This window comes from Zonotrichia leucophrys, chromosome 4, assembly GCF_028769735.1.
Source record: "Zonotrichia leucophrys gambelii isolate GWCS_2022_RI chromosome 4, RI_Zleu_2.0, whole genome shotgun sequence".
NCBI classification, from domain to species: Eukaryota; Metazoa; Chordata; class Aves; order Passeriformes; family Passerellidae; genus Zonotrichia; species Zonotrichia leucophrys.
The window spans coordinates 35543783-35562250 of record NC_088173.1 but is presented as its reverse complement, the minus strand read 5'-3'; the positions used below and the strand labels follow the sequence as shown (position 1 = coordinate 35562250).

The 18468-nt window shown below is 41.6% G+C and overlaps 1 long non-coding RNA gene across 2 annotated transcripts in view; it reads left to right on the top strand.

Annotated features, from left to right (window-relative positions):
- Nucleotides 1-762: 762 nt before the first annotated feature.
- The window catches only part of LOC135447390 (uncharacterized), a 127520-nt gene continuing 109814 nt past the window's right edge, over nt 763-18468 (top strand). The window contains exon 1 of one of the 2 annotated variants that reach the window (XR_010440086.1): nt 763-922. This is a non-coding gene — a long non-coding RNA (uncharacterized LOC135447390). The remainder of the gene's footprint in view (nt 923-18468) is intronic. The other variant, XR_010440087.1, reaches the window with a different exon arrangement.

The window sequence follows — 18468 nt, the reverse complement described above, 5'->3', positions numbered from 1 at the left end:
CTGCAATTTCACTGGAAAGCACACACCTATGTGCATAAGGCACTCAAAAGTGAAAAATATTGAGCAAGGAGGAAGAGCAAAACAAAGAGAAGCCCAGAGAACTCTCTAACATCACGTTAGCGTCTCTTTTTCTACAGTAAAGGTTTTTGCACAGGAGGGTGGACATAGGGAGGACAAACACATTGTCTGCTTCTGTCAGTGTGCCTGAAGGACAGGCACAAAGCCTCCTGCACTGCTCAGCTGGAACAAGTGCCAGGAGAAAAGGGGAGTCCTATGCATATGAACCAAGCCTCTAGCCCCAGCCAATGGTAAAGGAAAAATCCAGAGGTGAGCAAAGACCAGAATATCACCCAGCCTGGCACTGCAGCTGATAAAACCTAGGCTGGACGAAGCCCTCCTTTCCCTGGAGCTGTCTGGGTTCAGTTTTCATCTGTCCTTCCTGATTTGGGGCAGTGACTAATTCTCTTTTCTTTGGAATACCTCTTCACTGACTGTGGTGTTTTGGGAAGCAAAGATATCTTGGGAGATGGCTGTCTCTCCCAGAACTATTTAAGGAATATATGGGAAGATACTCCAAAAAGCCAGGAACTTTTGTCCAAACATGCTCTAATTTCACTTTATTTTTCTCCCAGGGGGACCACCTATTCTCAGGCAGCAAAGCGCAGCAGCCCTGCAGGGCTCTTGCCAGCCCTTAGAGCCCCTAATTGTCCTCAGCTGGGCCTGCCTACTGCTATTTAAGCTCCAGCTGAGGAGCATTACCTGTTATTGCTTCTTCTGCTTGGCTGCTGGGGGAGCTGGGCTTTATCTTTGAGGCTGGCTTCATGGCCACTGTCTTGCATCACATTGTGTGCTGGACCAATGAGTGTATGAGGATGGGATGATCATCCTCCTGGTGGAATACTGAAGTGAAATACTGCAAGAGGTAAGAGGCACTTTTTTTGGGTTTTTTTGCTCTGGATTTTTTCTTTCTTGGTGATGAAAAGCTTTTACTGATGTGTGATAACCTGGCTGCTGTTGTCACAGGGCTTTGCCTTGTCAACTTGCAGGCAATTTGCTTGAGTGAAACTGTTCCTCTGGCCTTGAGTGTGTTAAACTGACAAGATAATGTAAATTAGCCTTAATTTGTCCTTTCTGGTGGCCCAGGAAGCAAATTTTCCTTTTGGCAATTCCTGCAATTTCTAGTATGGAATGTCTTCTTAGGAGAGCAGCTGGGATTTTTGGTAGCCTTGACCAAGTTGGGAAAAATTTGCATGGTACAACCAGCAACTGGAATTTCAGTGTGTGGAACTCCAGTTCATCAGCTGGGGAAAAGGGCTTTTATGACCATGCAGTGCTCATTTCTGTGTCTGATTTTTCTCTCTCCTATGGATTTTTCTCTGTCCTATGGAACTTTATGTGAGGAGTAGGTAAAAGTACATTTCTCAAAAAAGTCCTGTGTGACCTGGGTTTCCCTGTGCCTTTACCGAGGCTGAGGAATATCAGAGCTATTGAAGCTTTGGGGTAGTCAAAATTTGAAAGGTGCAACCTGTCTTCAGACTAAAAACTATATTATTTATTTCAGAATTAAAACAGAACCTGTGTTTTAGGTGATACAAACAGAGGGCTTTTGAGAGCAGCAAAGTTTAGGTTTGGTTCTGAAGAGAAAATCCCTTCATTTTACAAATGGCTTTCATAACTTTCACTGGAGGATTTAATGTCAAGCAAAAGCTCTTGCAAAGTCTTTAAGGTGGTCTGTAATGAACACCAAGACTGCAGTTCTGTTTTTGTAAATAATGATAACCTCATTGGTTAAGAGATCTATTTCTAGCTTGACTTCCAACCTGCTACTTTGTTCTTAAAACCTGAATAAAAGTCCCCCTTCCAAGAAGGAAGACCAAAAAATGCATTTAATTATGTATTTATGAAGGTAGTGCTTAGTGTGAGCTGTGTTCTCAGAGTTTTGAAACAAGGGTGAGAAGCACATTGTCTTATTTGCTGAGCATTAGTCTTGCATTCTTGAAATCCAAAGTGAGTTAGGATTTTGAAGCTGTTTCATAACTGGAAGGGAACATGGTTGGAAGAATCAACTGCTGTATATGACAGTCTTGCAGGAGGGCTCTTGCCTTAGGTCAGATGAATTTCCTGCCTGCATTGCTGAGAGCTGCTGTGTGAAATTTCATGGGTTCCTTGTGCTTGATCCCAGGATGTGCTATTGCCAAAGTCTGTGGAGACCCTGGCTGCACTGTCCTTCCTGTGAGTGAGAAACAGTGTTGTGCCAAAGATCTGGACAGACATGGACAGTGAGATGGTAAAGGAACAGCTGTAGAGACTAAAGGAAAAAATGTTGTCTCTGCTGCTGTTTAGCATTAATAACATCTCAATCCAGTTATGTCTCATATATACATTAAGGTGCCAGATGCCCACATTATCCTGGGGTGAGGGAGGCATCCAAAGGTGCAGGTTTGGAAGAGGTGAACAGGCAATGGTTTTACATTATGCTGCTCAATGCTTCCTGGCTGTCTGGCCTGCCTGCAAAATACTTTCTGCAAAAAGTGCAATATTAAACTTTGAGTGGACAACTGAGTGTAATTTATAGTGTTTTCACATCCCCTTCATTTTTGGTTCACATAAAATGTCTTGTTTATTTTCTTGATTATTCATTTCAACTGTACATATGATTAAAAATAATGAATGTTATTAATTTTTATCATTAGTACCATCATTACGCCTACTCATATCCTTTGATATTATTGCAAAAATTATCTTTAATAGTTTTAATAAGAGCTATTCCCCAGGCTAATGAGGATATAAATCAAAGTATTAAACAGGGTAGAAAGTAAAGTTTTGGACTCTATTCTGAAATTGAACCCCCTCTGTGCAGTGGCTGCCTTCAGGTTTTGCTCAGAAGAATATTTATATACGTCTCTTCAGTGTACTTGCATGAGATGGGGTTTAAATTTGACTGACATCAATTAGACTGTCCGTGGCAGGAGGGAGACAAATTCAAAGGTAGGAGAAGGAGCAGCAAGGATGTTGCTGCACTCTGTTCTTGCAGAGGTCAGGAGGTCTCTTGCCCCTGGCTGTAACAAGGTGAGGTAGACTGAGTACTCCAGGGAATCCCACCTGAAGACCTGAGCAAGAAGTACAGAGCAAGAAGCAAGTAGATACCACTCATTAAATTCCACAGGAGCATGCAGAAGAATTCTGTCTAATTACTAGGATTCCATCTGTTAAAGCTGAGACATGGCAAAAAAGAATAAATAATCTCTCTGGTATTCTTCCAAAGGATGTCTTCTAAACATCGGGAGCCATCTCTGACCTCTTATTGTCCTCTGTTTCTTTGCTGTTTGTAGCAGTGTGCAGCCTAGAAAGGATGGGGTATTGGCAAGGGATCAGAAAGTCAGGCTGGTTTCCTGTGCTTTTTTGTTTTATTGGGTGTTTCACCCATTAATTTTTGCAAGGCCTTTTTTTTTCCTTTGCTGTAAATATTGAACTAAAGATCATTTCGTACAGTACAACACTCTTGCCAATAGGAGCAAAAGCAATATAGCAGATAATGCTTTGGCATGTTCTCTGTGTTTCTAAAATTTCCTGTTCAGACTTGAATTCCCTGCTTTAACAGGATTGCAGTCTATTTGCTACAGAGCCTGCCAATAAAAGCTTTTGAGATACCTGTTTTAAACTAATTGTTGCTAGTCTTCTCACACTTTTTGGGGCCAAGGACATTGCTGCACTTTGTGGGGAAATCTGTTATTGCTTTGAATGAAGCTGCTAGAAAGCAAAAGCCAAGTGCAAGGAAAAGAGAATTGTGCCACCCAGCCTATTGCTGGCTGAACACTGAGCAGTTTGGGGCTTTAGGGGCTTCAATAGCATCCTTCTGGCTGCATCTCTGAGGTGCTGGTGTTCTCCTCCATTCTGTGGTGAATCCCTTCCCCAGGAGGACAGAAGTGATGACAGTAGTGAAAGCCTGTCAAAGGGTAAAAATGTGTATAACCCTTGCTCTAAATAAGTGCTAGAAGACAGCAGCTAACTGGACTTCAGTCTGATCCAGAACACATCCTCATTGTTTCTTGCTCCTAGACTTTGAAGACAATTTGTTCATCAGCAATTTAGGTACCAGCCTTTAGATAGGCCACTGAGAAAATCGCCTGAGCCTGGAGAACTGGAGCTGGATCCCATCTAGAACTGCTACCAGCTGTGCTAGGGGGCAAATTCAATTTAAACCTGGGTCTGTGGTGTCCTGGGGCAGCACAGGAAGCGTCCCCTTATCCTTTCAGTCTGCCACTCCCTGTATTGCTCCATGAAGTGCTCCCCTTGCACTGGGATAAGCCATGTGGGTGATAAATGCTTTCTGCTTGGTTTCAGTAATGGACTGTAATTGAGGCAGGCTTGAAAATCTTATTTTTAATGTTGCACAACACTTCTGTGTTGTTGGTGGTGCTTTTTTGCAAGAGGAGATGAAAACTATAGAAGGAAATGGGGGGGAATTACAGATGCATTTTCGCTTTGCCCTTAGTAAATGAGGTCTTCAGTGTCAGTCATCTTTCAAACTGCTTGATTGTGTATAATCATGAGTGTCTGCCTGGGAGCATCTCCCATTTGAATAGCAACAGCTCCCTCTGTCTGCCTCGGTCTGTGGGCTGTTGTACTCCAACAGATGATGCCAGTTTCTTGCTCTCTGCCCACTGAAATTCCTGCTCTCCAGGTGTGTTTGCAGCTTAAATGGATTGACTTGGAGAAGGTTTTAGACTTCCTCTGTATATTTTTAGGAGTGGCTGTAAACTTTTTGCTCTTACTTCCACTACCAGTTTATGAATGGAACAACTATTAAAAAAACTCAAAAGTGGGGTAAGGGATGCAGTGGCTGCATTAGTGGGAGTGACTCTCTTCTGTTGAAAGTGAGCTTTGAACAACCTGCGAGTTACTGTCACATTGAACGCATCTCTGGAGATTTGAAGCACCTCTTCCAAAGTGCTGCTGTTGTCTGTGTAACAAACGTGCACTGAGCTGATCTGTTAAAAGTAACTCACGCACACTTAAGGACATGGTGGAAGCTCAGTGCTAACAATGCTGCTACATTCATTTCAGCAAACTGGTACTGTAGTACAGCTGTAGCTCCAGCAAACCATTTGCCTTGTGATGAGGAGCCAGCATGCCATTAAAGGCATGCTATTAACATTTCCTAGCTCTCTTCTCGCTCTGACATTTGTCCTGTGTGAGGTTTTTTGATCGCAATCTCAGCGGCAGACTTTGCTGTATGTATGTAGCACTTCAAGGTTTCATAAAGGCGCCTATAAAGGATACATCATATCTCATCTGGTATTTGCTGCAATAGATAGAGGAGAAACAACCTGCCTAAACTTTGTTTTGGATTAAAATATTATGTCCAAGAGCTTCCTTTCATTTTTAGGGTTTTTTCAATATGTGAAAATAGGGCTCCAACTTTAAAGTACAGCACAGATGATAACTCGATGCAAGTCTACTACTAGGACGACATTTGCAACACTTTAGTGGGCAGAGATTATTCAGATGACAAGCCAAAAAATCTTCTTTTCCACCACAGGAAATGTTCTCCACAGAGCTTGTGGGAGATGTAGTCCAGCCAGAATGCTCTGGATTTAGGTGACACATAGAGGCCCTTTAGGCTGGCTATGGTTCCTGTGATGTTTTGCTGGAATACTTCTGAATAAGTGAAGTTCTAGAGTTTCAGTCTTTGACAGATTGTCCTCTTAACATTGAATTCTCAACTGGATGGAAGAACATATTTTTCTTTCAGGTTGATGTTGCCTTCTTAGTGAATTGGAATGAGGTACTGTTTGAAGAGTGCTCCCCAAGAACCTAGATTAAAAAAAAATCAAAAAAGCAACCAAACCAATACAACCACTTTAAAAAAAAAAAAAAAAAAAAAAAAAACACAAAAAACGAGCCATCCCCAGTTTGCTGCCGCTCCTGAATTCTGCTTTTCCAATAGATTACCAAGCTTGTCTTGGCATGTGTGTGCATGGTCAGAGATGTAAGAAAAGTGGCAATGAATATGGAGTTGTGTTTCATGGCATGGCTCAAATAAGTGCCTATAGCTCAGAAAAAATCTCCTAAAATTTGCCCAAAGATAGCAGCACATGGCGACTGCGAGATGAGATGCTTATATGTAAGAGGTCATGCTGCTGCCAGTGGTGTTGATAACAGACCTGCTGGTTAAAGCAAGGGAAGATGGATGAACAGCTCCTTGTTAATGGCATAATGAGGGCTGTGGGGCTGGGTGGGCTGTCCTGTGCTTAGCTGTGTGCTTTCAAAGCCAACAGCTCAGTGACAGCTGCTATTCTGCATGCAAAGTAACTCAGTCTGTGGGGAATCCTTTTTCTTTCCTGGTCACAGATGACCTCTAGTCACAGCATTGGTTGTGTGAAGCTTGGTATGTTTTTGAGAGCAAAGAGTATATGTTATAGGGGCAAAGATGCTTTGCTGATGTGTACCAGTTGGGTGAATCTACCCAGATAGATTGGAAAGATGAATTTAGGATACAGCCATGTTCTCTGTGCTGTACTGCAAAGGCAGATGTCTGGCATCCTCTTCCTCTTGTGTTGGCATTGCTTGCACGAGTGCCCACTTGTTGCCAAGGCCGACTGGCTGGCCTTTGGGATCAGTGCTCCCAGAGCACAGCCTTGCAGCCTTGCTGCCTGAAAAACCTGGAGAGGCAGCCAAGAGGCACTGAAGTCTGTGTGCTTGGGCCTTGGGTGCCCAAGTCTTCAAAGCCCAGGGGAACATTTCCAAATTTAATTGATATTTTCGATCTCTCATGAAGTATTAGAGTAATTGGAGCTCTACTGTTTGGGTGGAAAAAAGATTGGGTTTGTTTTTTCAGGTCAGTGAAAACCATGTGAACAATTCCAAGGGCAAATGAATGTAATTCCTAGCTGGTTTGGCTCTCAGAGTTTTGAGGGCCATTTCTGTTGGCCACAGTGGGAAAGGGTTTTAAGATCCTTCTCGTGTGCCTTGAACTTTGTTGTGGCACTGAAATTCTCCATGCAAGCAGCCAAAGCAGGAATAGAGCTGGTTGTGACCATGCATCTCCTGTCTGAGGGATGGAGGGGAGAAATGTTTCCCTTATGCCCAGCTCATGGTGAGTATAAGGGAGCTAGGATGAACCCATCTGTCTCTCAGAAAATGCTTTTGCAGTGAAGGAGGACCAAGGGCCCTTGAAGGGAAAAGAGTCATGCCCAAGGACAATGTCTGAGCTGGCCTTTGAGGGCGTCTCCTGGCTGGTGGCATCAGCACCCAGCCCTGTGGCACAAAGGTGCCAGGCAGCAATCCAAGCTTGTCAGCTGCTGCAGCTAGCGGGGAGGAATTGGGCCAGCACACTGTCTGTCTGTCTTCCACCTCTGGGAAACACCCCGTGTTTGAATTCCAGCCCTATATACCAGGAGCATAAACATCAAATGAGGTTTAAACTGAAGGATTAGCCAGAGGCCTTAACCAGGCTCCGGTAATTCCATGAGTGCTGCTGCTGCTCCTGGCTTGCTGTTTACTCATCTGCACCTGCAGTGTTGAAAGCTGTACAGAAATCCTGTTCAGCCTGAGCCAAAAAGTATAGCTAGGCTTTGTGTGTACTGAGGGCTTTATAAAGGTCATGAATTGAGCTTTTGTGCCAACCTTTTTGTGATTTACTTCTCATTGTTTCTCTTTCTCCAGGAATTCCTCCTCTGAATTGCCATCTGCCAGCTCTTTTAACAGTGAGTTCTCTGTTGTAGATTTTCTATTAGCACGAGTCTTACTGCCTTTGTGCAGGAAAGCTGGATCACTGTGGAGGCATCCATGTGTTGCTGAATCTACTGAAGTCATGATGAAGGGTGATTTGGTTTTTGGAGGGGAAAGAACAGCTAGCTTCCAATAGTCTGCAGCACTGGGTGTAACAAAATTGCTGGGACAGCAAGGAAACCTAGGGTGTGAGTGAGATTGTTGGTCCAAGCACAAAATCATTTGGTTTTACTATCAGTTTTGTGGTTTAGGTCTGTGAGGGGTTTATTCAGACTCATTCATAAGCCTTCTATTACCATCTCTGAGTATATTTTTAACTGCTTTCACTCCAATGCTGTGGAAAAGGGTTAGGCACAAAAGACCAGTTGCAAAGGTGCTTCCTGTGGTCCCTGCAACTGGGGTTTGTTGCTGTGGTCAGACCTGCAGGATGCTGGTGCAATAGGCTAATATGCTTCTGTCTCTCACTTTGGTGGCAAACACTATAAATTCTCTCTTTAGGATGCTTTGATTAATAGTCATGGAGTTATGGCATGTGCAGCCTTCGTGTGTGTCTTTCAAAATAGTCACAGTGACTATTTTGAAACTACAATGCTGACACTATCAGCATTCAAAATTCTTCATAATTCTACTTTTGAAAGCAACCAGCATCTCCTTTTGTAAAGCAGAGTGAGGAAGCTTCCTCTCTTGAAACTCAATGAGGTTTTGGTTTAGGAGCTGTGATGCACTGATTGCAAATAGAAGACAGCAGTTTCTACTGCTTGTGGTTCTAGCATGGCAGAAAAGGAAAGACCAAGCTGTGCAAAGCAGGAATCGGGAGAAGGACTAGTTTGCCCATCTGTGGGACAAGCGTCTAAGTAATGGTTTAAGCTCCCTCTGGTATGAGTGAGTTACCTGTGAGAAGGGCTTGATTTCTTTAAAATAACCAACTTAGCCTGGATGCCTGACTTTTAGCCATTTAGCATTGGGTAATATGATTATCATCTATATTAAGATACAAGCTGTTGCTTTTTCCATCCCAGTTTTCCATTCTTAAAACATTACAAGATTTCAAAGTATATTCTAGCCAAAGCAGAACTAGGAGTGTGAGGTGTCCACTGGCTTATCCTTCCTAATGCCAGAGCCCACTTTTCACATGGAAGCCTGAGAATATTGGTGAAATCTGGCTTGTGCTGCACCTCAAGAAAATCCTGACTGTTCATATATTTGAATACTGAAATGCAAGTCACATATTATTAAATAATGACAGGTGTCTGCACAAGGTAATCCTCAGGGAAAATGTGTTTCATTCCTTGAATGTCAATAAACCTCACTTTATGCATGGAGGTTTGATGAATAAACGAAACCTTGATTTCCTTCTGACAGGTGGCATCTCATGTAGTACTTCTCCACAAAGAGCCAGATCCCTTTGCCCTTTTTATCTCCTGAGGTCTCTGAGTTCCAGTTTGTCCCGTGTTTCCTTTCACGCAGCTGTTTTGAGGAGTGAGTTAATATGATGCTATCTAAAGGTGAGTCCCTCAGATTCACTGCATAAAAAGTAGTCTCAAGAGGCTATGTTCAGCTCAAAGGAAGCATTTTGGGGGTGGTACTTATTAGGCAATCTAGTATCATAGAAAATTGGAGGGGCAACCAAAAAACCCCAAAAAACTGTAAAAAACAGGGGAGGACCTATGAAGGCTTCTGCTGACATTGTGTCCTTAAGCTTGACCTTGTGTCCTTAAAATGAGCATGAGGAGCCAGGCACAGCTTTGAGATCTCCAGTTTTAATATTAGTTTTAATAGGACATAACAGGTAGATTAGAAGAATACAATGCTATAAATTTTAAAACAATAATTGTGAAGGTTGAGACAAATTAAAAGAAGCTTTGTAGAGAAGTAAGGCCGTAGTAAAGATGTGTTTTGTTTCTTGGGTTTGATGTGGAGTGTTTGACTGATTTTATTTCTCCCAGTTAACATTGCTTTATTCTTCTGGGGTAAAACAGAAGCTGAATCACAACCTTGCTGGGTTCTCAATATCAGCCTAGAACTGCAAGTTATAGCTGGCAGGGTTTTCCATACCAATTTTTACATTATTTCCCCTTTGCCATCATAGCTAAAACTCTTCACTTTCCAAGGAAGAAGAACCTTTGTGGGGCTCAGGTTTTAATGCATAATTCAACCTTCAAAGTCCAAAACAAGCATGCAGAAATCAAAGGCTTGACATGAAGTAAGTTATTTGATTCTGCAAATAGCAGTGCAGTGGTTTTTCCATTGAAGAGGCTGTATTGCCTTTAGGATTTACTGTAATCAAGACAGTCATTTGCTGGATATTGATAATTCAGCTACTGCCTCTCTGAAAAAAGTAATTCACTAACTGCTGTATAACAATTTTGTCAGGAGTTTTCCCCCAGCAGCCTACATGTTTTTCTCAGAGTGTTTTTCTTTCAGTTTTACATATGTTAATATATATTATTTTTCTTTTGCATAAGATTCCCAGCAGTAAGTGGCATTGTCCTGCTGGGAAGCAGTATTTCTACTTTAGATAGTCACAAACCCACAAATCCTGCAAAGGCAGGAGCAGGACACTATACACACAGCTAGAGCATGAGCAGGCTTCTTCCTGTGCTTGCTGAGTAAGACTGGATGGGAGTGGAGAGACAACATGAGGCTGACAGCTGGGCAGAGCTACCTGCCTCAAAAACAAGTCCTGCGTTTAGCAATTATGACACCATCTACCTAAGTCCCTATAACGAAGGCCTGGATTTTACACATTACCGTCTGTGGATTTCCAGCCTCCTCAGAATTCTTATCTAAATGTTATTTTCTGTAATTTCTGTCCCAGGTGTATCACTGTACATGCCAGATTGTGTCTTGACTCCAGTTTTGCCAGCTATAATGCTGTCCCACAGGTTCAGGTGTAAGTGCTGGCCTTGCAGAACCCAAGTTTATAACTCAAACAGGAACTGCCTGTCCTAACTTTGCCTCTTAGTCTGCAAGCCCAGCTAATCCTGGCTCTAGGGTGCTGGTTTGGCCATGCATATCTTAAGCCATTTCTTGAACATATTCTAGAGTATCCAATCATAACTGTTGTTGTAGGGGCCCTGTGGGGTTCAAGAGAGGACATGGCATAGGTGATAGGCAGTATCACCTTTTTCCAAGCCCCATCTTTAGATTTTGTGTGATTTCTGGGAAGAATAGAACTTGGAAGAAAGAATAGAATAGAAAAAGAATGGAATTTGGACCTGGTAGTCAACAGACAAGATCCAGGCACTGCAGCAGTGGGGAGCACTGGCGTAGGTCTTGCCAAGAGCACGCAAGTCTTTGCAGGCCTGAGGTGTACCCAGCAAAGCAGGGCATGGCTCCGTGACAGCCCAGCAGACTCGCTGTGGTACTGTGTTTAAAGGGGCACCATGCATGAAAGGGCTCCGTGTTCCTGCCTGAGACTGACATGCACCTTGGGTGTCCTGCCTGGTCTGTGGAGAGACAGCTGGGACATGTTCCTGCCACCTCTCCTGCCTGAGGCAGGCGGATCCGTAGCGCAATTCGCAGATGTGCTGAGGCGGAGTCCTCAGTCAGTCATAAATCATTGATGCTTTCTCAGTCCTCTGCTTCTCAGACTTCAATAATTTCATTGTTCCAGCTGAACAGGAGTTTTACCTTGTTAAATTCAGGGAGTGCCACTAATGGCAGCAGTCTTTTATCCTGTCCTTCTCATTTTCTGACAGACCGATAATGAATGATTAATCTCGGTGTGCTGCAAAGGGTTCAACTACCCGTCTCTTTTATCTGTAATAAAATATATGCTGTTTGACAGATTGTACAGTATTTGTATTTGGATTTTTGTTCCATTTAATCTCTTTTATACCGTGAACCTACTTAAAAAGCTGTACTGTAACTCTGGAAAAAGTAATTTTTTCCCCCATCGTCCTTTTTATTTTTAAAGAACTGATTTCACTATTTTTAAAGCACATCAGTGTGGGGGTCTTTATCACCCATCCATGCTAACATTCAAGTTTGTTGATTATAAATACATATATTTCACCAGCCTTTGTGATTATTATCAAAAATCAAAGCAGACAGAAACACCTCTAATTTACAAGCCCAGGTTGCCATGGAGGTATCACATTAAAAATCAAATTTCCCCTCTCTATTCATGGTCTAGAGCAGATCCTCCAGGTGTGTAAATTACTACAGCTCTGTGTGGCTGTGGTCTTCCAGAGCAGCACACTTTCTGAGGTGGATGAATATTGGAATCATGTCAGCACCTAAATAATTCAAGAGCATGGAAACACTGGGTCCATTGATTTGTTCTTTTTCTTGAAGTTATTTAAAAAAAAAAAATCACTGCTCTTTTTGTGTTGAAATACTGAAAGCAGAGTAAGATGCAAAATGAGTTCTACAGAAACATCTTCATAGGAGGCCTGATTGCTGTTAGGCCAAGAGCAGGTATCTTAATTTACTAACATAGCATTCATGTCAAAATAACCTTGTGATTTTGTTGTAAATTCAATACTTGCTATTTAATATTGCATAAACTGTATTGCTAGTTCTCAGTACTAGACTTACTATAATAGCTGTATTCCAACATACACTTGCCTGGATAGTTTGAAAGTCCAGTGGATTTCTTGCAGCAATTTAACAAAGTCATTGCTGGCAGACTTGCTGCAGTGTGGTTTGCCACAGGTTAACTCTTTGGGGAGCTAGAGCCTTACAGGTGGCCCTGAAATCCCAGTGATTTTATGTAAACGTAATTCTGCCACTTGCTTGAAACTTCATGTCCTCAGGAAAGGAGCCAAAGTGATCACAGGTCTTTAACTCGTTGTGTTGCCTCCCTGGCGCAGGGCCTAGCTGTGTGTTATTTTGCTTTGCTGCCTTGTTGAACTGCTTGTAAGCTGGGGGGATTTAAGGCCAGGAAGTGTGTGGTGATCATTTTAGTAATGGTGGTGTGCTACTTTTGTTTGTAGCAACTCCCCTGCTGTCCATGTAACTACCCTTGGCATTAGTGATGATTTTCAGAAACCTGCAGCTGATGAAATGCTGAGCTAATGTACATTTTTCCATCACTTATGTTCAGATAGTACAGATGACCTCAGAGGTATCTACTCATTTTATGGGCACCCTACCTCTGAAGTCATTAGTGCTTAATTTTCACTGCTGCTTGCACTCAACAACGTTAGTAGTGGCTTCATGAATTACTAATGTGGTGCTTAAAGGTGAAAAGTAAAGACCTCATCAAATTCTGGATATTTGCATATACATTGCAGATAATTAAGTATCTGAGAGGCAATGCTTTTTTCTTCTCTCCCCTTCTGCTATTAGAGTGTTCAATAAGAGAAGCCATTTAGTATCTCTTTCTGCTGAGGATTAACCTTTGTTTAATGCTGTCCAGTCCTATCTGGTGTATCACATGCTGCATTAACCCTCATTTGCAAAGCAGCTTCCTGGGTTCTGTGGTGTTTACACTGGCAAGATCCAAGAGGTAATTACAGGGCTCCTTTGAAAGAAATTAAGTGCTGCAGATGAAGTCTTTCCCAGTAAATCAGAAATCACATATCCAGTTTGGTTTAAGAACTCAGGGAGACCCTCTATTTCTTTTCTCTCTGAAACTCTTCTCCATCAAATCAAAAGCAGTTCTTCAAAGCACTGAAGTGTATTCTTAGCATTACACTCTTGAATTCAATAAGACACTTCTGCCTTTACTAAGCAGACATGTTTTTAAACAAAGCACTTAAACACATGCTTAATTAGTTATTGAGACAAGAGGCATGGTGTAAGTATTCTGCTCCCATTTTAAAAAGGGAATTTTTTTCTGCAGTATGGCCTCTTTAAGAAAGAAGTGTAATTCTAACTTGAGTGATGTTTTATTTTCTTTTGCAAATGCATTTCAATTCAGTTTAGACAAAAATAATCTTTTAAGAGTAAGTCAAAAGTTTAAATGCCTGTTTTGCCCAATCCCTTTCGAAAACCTGTTCAGACGTGCAGCCTCTTCAAAGTAAATAATTGTGCCAGAAGCTGTGTTCATCAGGAAACAGTTTTTAGTATCACCTGCAGAACCAAATCACAGATGTTTCAATCAAGGATGTCTTTTTTTTTTTTTTTTGAGAAAGGCTTTTAATTGCCTGCTTTGCAGTATCACATGCTTGCTTGTAATTCAGTGCCTTATCCAGTGGAAAGTCACAGGGATTAGTTTTCTTCTGGAATACAGAAATGATTAGAAAATTTAATCTGTATAAAATTCCATGCTATTTTCAGAATACCAAAACCATTTTAAACTATTATCATTCTTATAATCATGTTCTAAACACTTTTTTTAAGCCTACCTTACAGTAGGGGGTGGGGAGTGTGAAAATTACACTTTGGCTTATGTGTTATTTGGGTTTTTTTGAAGTTTTTATTAAGGACTGACACTCTGGTGTACATGGGCACTGCACAAATCATTACTTGAAAGAGGAACTGTGAGAGATTTTATCTCTTTTACATCTGAGCTGATGGCTTTAGGGACAAAACTGTGAGGTTCTCCATCTATCCAGTAACAGGTTACAGAACACACACTGTGTAGGCTCTGTGGACAGGGTGGTCACCCCTCACAGGTTCCAGTGCCATGGTGAAAATCACTTTTTAGTAACAAGAGCAGTGCTTTCTGAGTAAAACTGATTGTTCAGAGCTTCAGTGGAAGCTGGTCCTGACCTGTGCTTATTTGTAAGAGATGCTAGAGAGAAAATTCTCAGATGCAGGTACACGTTCACCTGGCTGAACTTGTTGAATCAGAGATTGAATCACATGTTCTGACTCTGTAACAATGAAGTACAAACTTGATCACAGAGGAATTTAGGGCCATTGATTGCCTGTGTTGAATGGACACGGTGCAACATTTGGACCAGCTTCCATCTCTGATTCATCTAGCTGTGTCTGAACTGCCAGCAAGAGCCATAGGGGGTTTGAATGTCTTTTAGCTAGTTAAAACATGAGCCTGGCAATAAAGCCTGCTACAGACCTGGAGTGTGAACTCCATCAAATGCAGAGGTGTTTGTGTTCCTTCCCAGCTGTGCTTAAAGACAACAGAAACAGAGGCCCATTGCTCTTCCAAAGATATATGGGTATCTTCATTATTTTTGTTGTAAGTCATGCAAATACTAGTTTGCATTATAGACAAATGATATTCCTGAAAGGCATGATTGGCTGGAAATACTTCACACTTGTGTAGAAGTTGTCAAAACAACTTCATAGTTAAGAGAATGCTTAACTTGATTTTTCTCCTTCCAGTCTGTGTAGACATTTCTAAACTACCCTCCTGTTTAAAGCAGAAATAATTAATTTTACTCTCATTAACATGAGGACGTAGGTTTGCATTTGGCAAGACTTCCTTTTGTGATGGAAAATATCAAGGTGATTCAATCCTATGAAAAAATTAGGATTGGAAAATAGCAGTTAGCTATGCCTTGCTTTCACATTCTCATATTCCCCAGGACAGCTCTCAAGTGCAGGTGCAGAGGTGACCTAACACCTCTTTGTAGGCTGCTGCAAGACCTTCTGTCACCCCTGTGTCTTGCCTCTTGCACCATCTTTGGGAAGCAAAGCAGGACCATTATCCCAAATTGTTTGTCCAAGATCCAGAGGAAGTGAATGGTGGAGCAGGACTTGAGCCCATGCCAGCACTGCCATCTCTCTGTCCTGTCACTGCCTTTGCTTAAATGACTTTAGAGGCTGACAGCAAAGTCTTTGGAATGCTGCTGTGCTGTAGAGGATTTTCCATTGTCCAGTGCACAATCCATCTACTTGTGCAAAATGCCCCAAAGTCTAAAATGTTCTTGATTGTGATCAATGTGGATGTGGGAAGTGCTGAAATCAATAGACTGTCAGCACCTGTTTAATGGTAAGCAGGTGCTTAAATGTAGTGTTGCCCAGGAGGGAATGGTGATAAAAGCTGCTGGATCCTGGTGTTGTGTTTGGCAGCAAGAAATTTAAAAAGCAGGAGGAACATATATTTTATCAGTTAGTAGACATGGCTGTGCTACAATATCAGGGAATATGTTAAGTCATGGCCAACAAGCTGTCCAGCTCCTACCCATACTCTGTGCTTGGATAATGAACTACAAATTCAGTCTCATGAGTTTAAAGGCTGTACCTTTAACATAAAATTCACTTAAACTGTTGTGGAGAGTGTTGGATGCAGACAGAAGAGAAAGGAACATCTCAGCTCCAATCCTCTTTTTCAGAGCCACATCAGCACATAGCAAGTTTTTCCATCATATTCAAGTAGATGATCATTATCCAGCTTGCAGTAAACATCTGAATTGATCTAGACAATTGTGCAATGACTTGATACTTAATCAGTGTGGACCTGACCTTTACAAAAGCAATTTTAAAAGTCAGGTCCCATCCACCTTCTCGTTTCTATTCCTCTGCAACAAGGCTACCCTTCCCTTGGTTGTTTACATAGAAACAGTTTGCTAGAAATCAGAACTGCTTTGCTTAGCCACATAAGGCTCTGGCTTTAAACTCAGAAGCATGTTACAAAACCCTTACTAACTTACCTTTATCACAAAAAAACCCTCCAAGAGACATTAGAATATCTGTGTTCCAGCTCCCATATTAGGGATACCATTTGCCAACACGACAAAACGTGAAAGTGAGTATTCCTGGACTCAGGTTTGGTTTGGAGGCAAAGGGGCCTCCTGTCTGAAGCCTTTTCGAGAAATACCTACTTATCAGCAAAGCTCTGCAGGGGAAGGGAAGGATGGGAGTAACTGTCCCATCAAACACCTTACTTTTTTTTTTTTTTTGGGCCTTATCTAAAACAGCTTCAGGCTACTCAAAATTTTATAACCTTTCAAAAACTTACAGCCTGCTGTAAAGCAGGAGCTGCTTTTGTTAAACAGCCAGCAAATCAAGGTGGGAAGCTAAGGACATGCAGTAGCAAAGGACATAAGAAATGTGCCGATTCTGCTGCATTTATCTTTAATATGAGGATGCCTAAAAGCTGTAGCTTTCTTTTATCTTTCACAAAGATTTACCGGAACATGGGGTACTAAGTCTTTAATGCTGTTCCTTTATGTAAGCCAAATGTTAAATTTTATTTCCATTTTCATTCATCTAGATTTGAAAAACCTAACTCTGTATTAAATAAGAGTCTATTATTTTGGAAGTTTGTTGGAGTTTGGGTTGGTTTTTTTTTTGGTTTTTTTTTAAATGCCAAGCAGTACTGATTATATCTCTGGATAGAATTTCACCATCATATTTGCCTTATATAGCCATGTAGCTTGGTGGTTTTTCCTCCTTTCATCTTTTTATGGAGATAATCAGTACTGCATTGTAACCAGCATCAGAACCTTCATTGCAACAAATCTCCTGTGCTTGTTCAATGAAATGCAAATGGAACTTAAAGCCTTGGTCTGACCCCAGGGTCTGCTTGTGCCCAAGTGAATTTGACACTTTGGCCTGTGGTTTCATGGTGGATGATGTTCTGCAGGATCTGAGTCTTGAAGGTGAGGCACAGCTGCTGTGAGCAATTTGCCTTACCCCTTGGTGCTGGCACAGGGCTATGGGAGAGCAAGGGCAGCTCACCAGAGGATGGGACTGGCCCACTCTGGGTTTGTGATGCTTCTTTGGCATATACTGGGACCAGTCACTGCAGACTCAAAGGGAAATACTTATATATCCCCACTCTTTCTGATCTCAACTTTTACAATGATCTGCCATGGTCTTGATTGGTGTCTGTAACCAAGATCTATTGATTTTACTCAGGTAATGGTAACTTATGTTACCCACGTCCAGCACGATAAAATTTCACTCTTAAGGCCAGTCCTTCCTATTTGTCTGTTACACAACTTGTGAGATTTCCTAAAGACCAGCAGTATCCATTCCTGTCCACAGGTGCTATTTCTGGCACAAGCATGTTGAAATGTTGTTTATTCTATGACAGCATGCCTGTGCTCTTGAGTCTGAAACACAATTTGCTTATGAGGAATTACCCAGCTGGTTGTAGTCAGGCCACAGAAATACTCCTAACTACGTACGTTAGACACGTAGAAAGGTCCAGATTTTAATTTGTTTTTCTTCACTGGTGAGGAAAAAAAAAAAAAGAAAGCACAACACAAAAAAACAAATTAATTGGCCCTGCACTGCACAGAAAGAATGATTAATCTCCTGCATTCAGGAGCATCTGTCTACTACTTCTGCTTGAATTCCTCAAAAGGCTAAGAGTGTTTCTAATGGTCATTTAAATAATAAATGCCACCACACTCATTAAGGGTATATCAGTCGTTCTTTTTCTGCTCTGGTGCTTGTTGTATTCTATTAATATTTATTGAATTCCAGGAAATTCATCCTGAGCTAGTGGTCCACATTTCTTTTCAAGGTCACCAAATATAAATATTTTATTTATCTAATTTAGAAAAACGACATTAGATGTGATGCAGCAAGCATGACAAGAGTATGAATTAGTGGAAAGCTTCCCTCAGGAAATGTATCCAGGTACCAGTAGTAATGGATAATTATAAGTCCAATAGCTTCTCTCCTAGCAGGTAATAAAGATACATAATGGCAATACATGCCCTCACCTGAAGGTGTGCATATGGCAGTAACAGTTAGTAGCACAATAGACTATTTCCTGCCAGGGCATTGGAAACATCCAAATATGTTTCTGGTATTTGGGCCCTAAATAAGCTTATTAGAATGTTACCTTCAAATTTTGACATGGATATGCATGTGGGCTACATGACATTTTTTTGCAGCCCTTTGGGAATGAATATGCCTAAA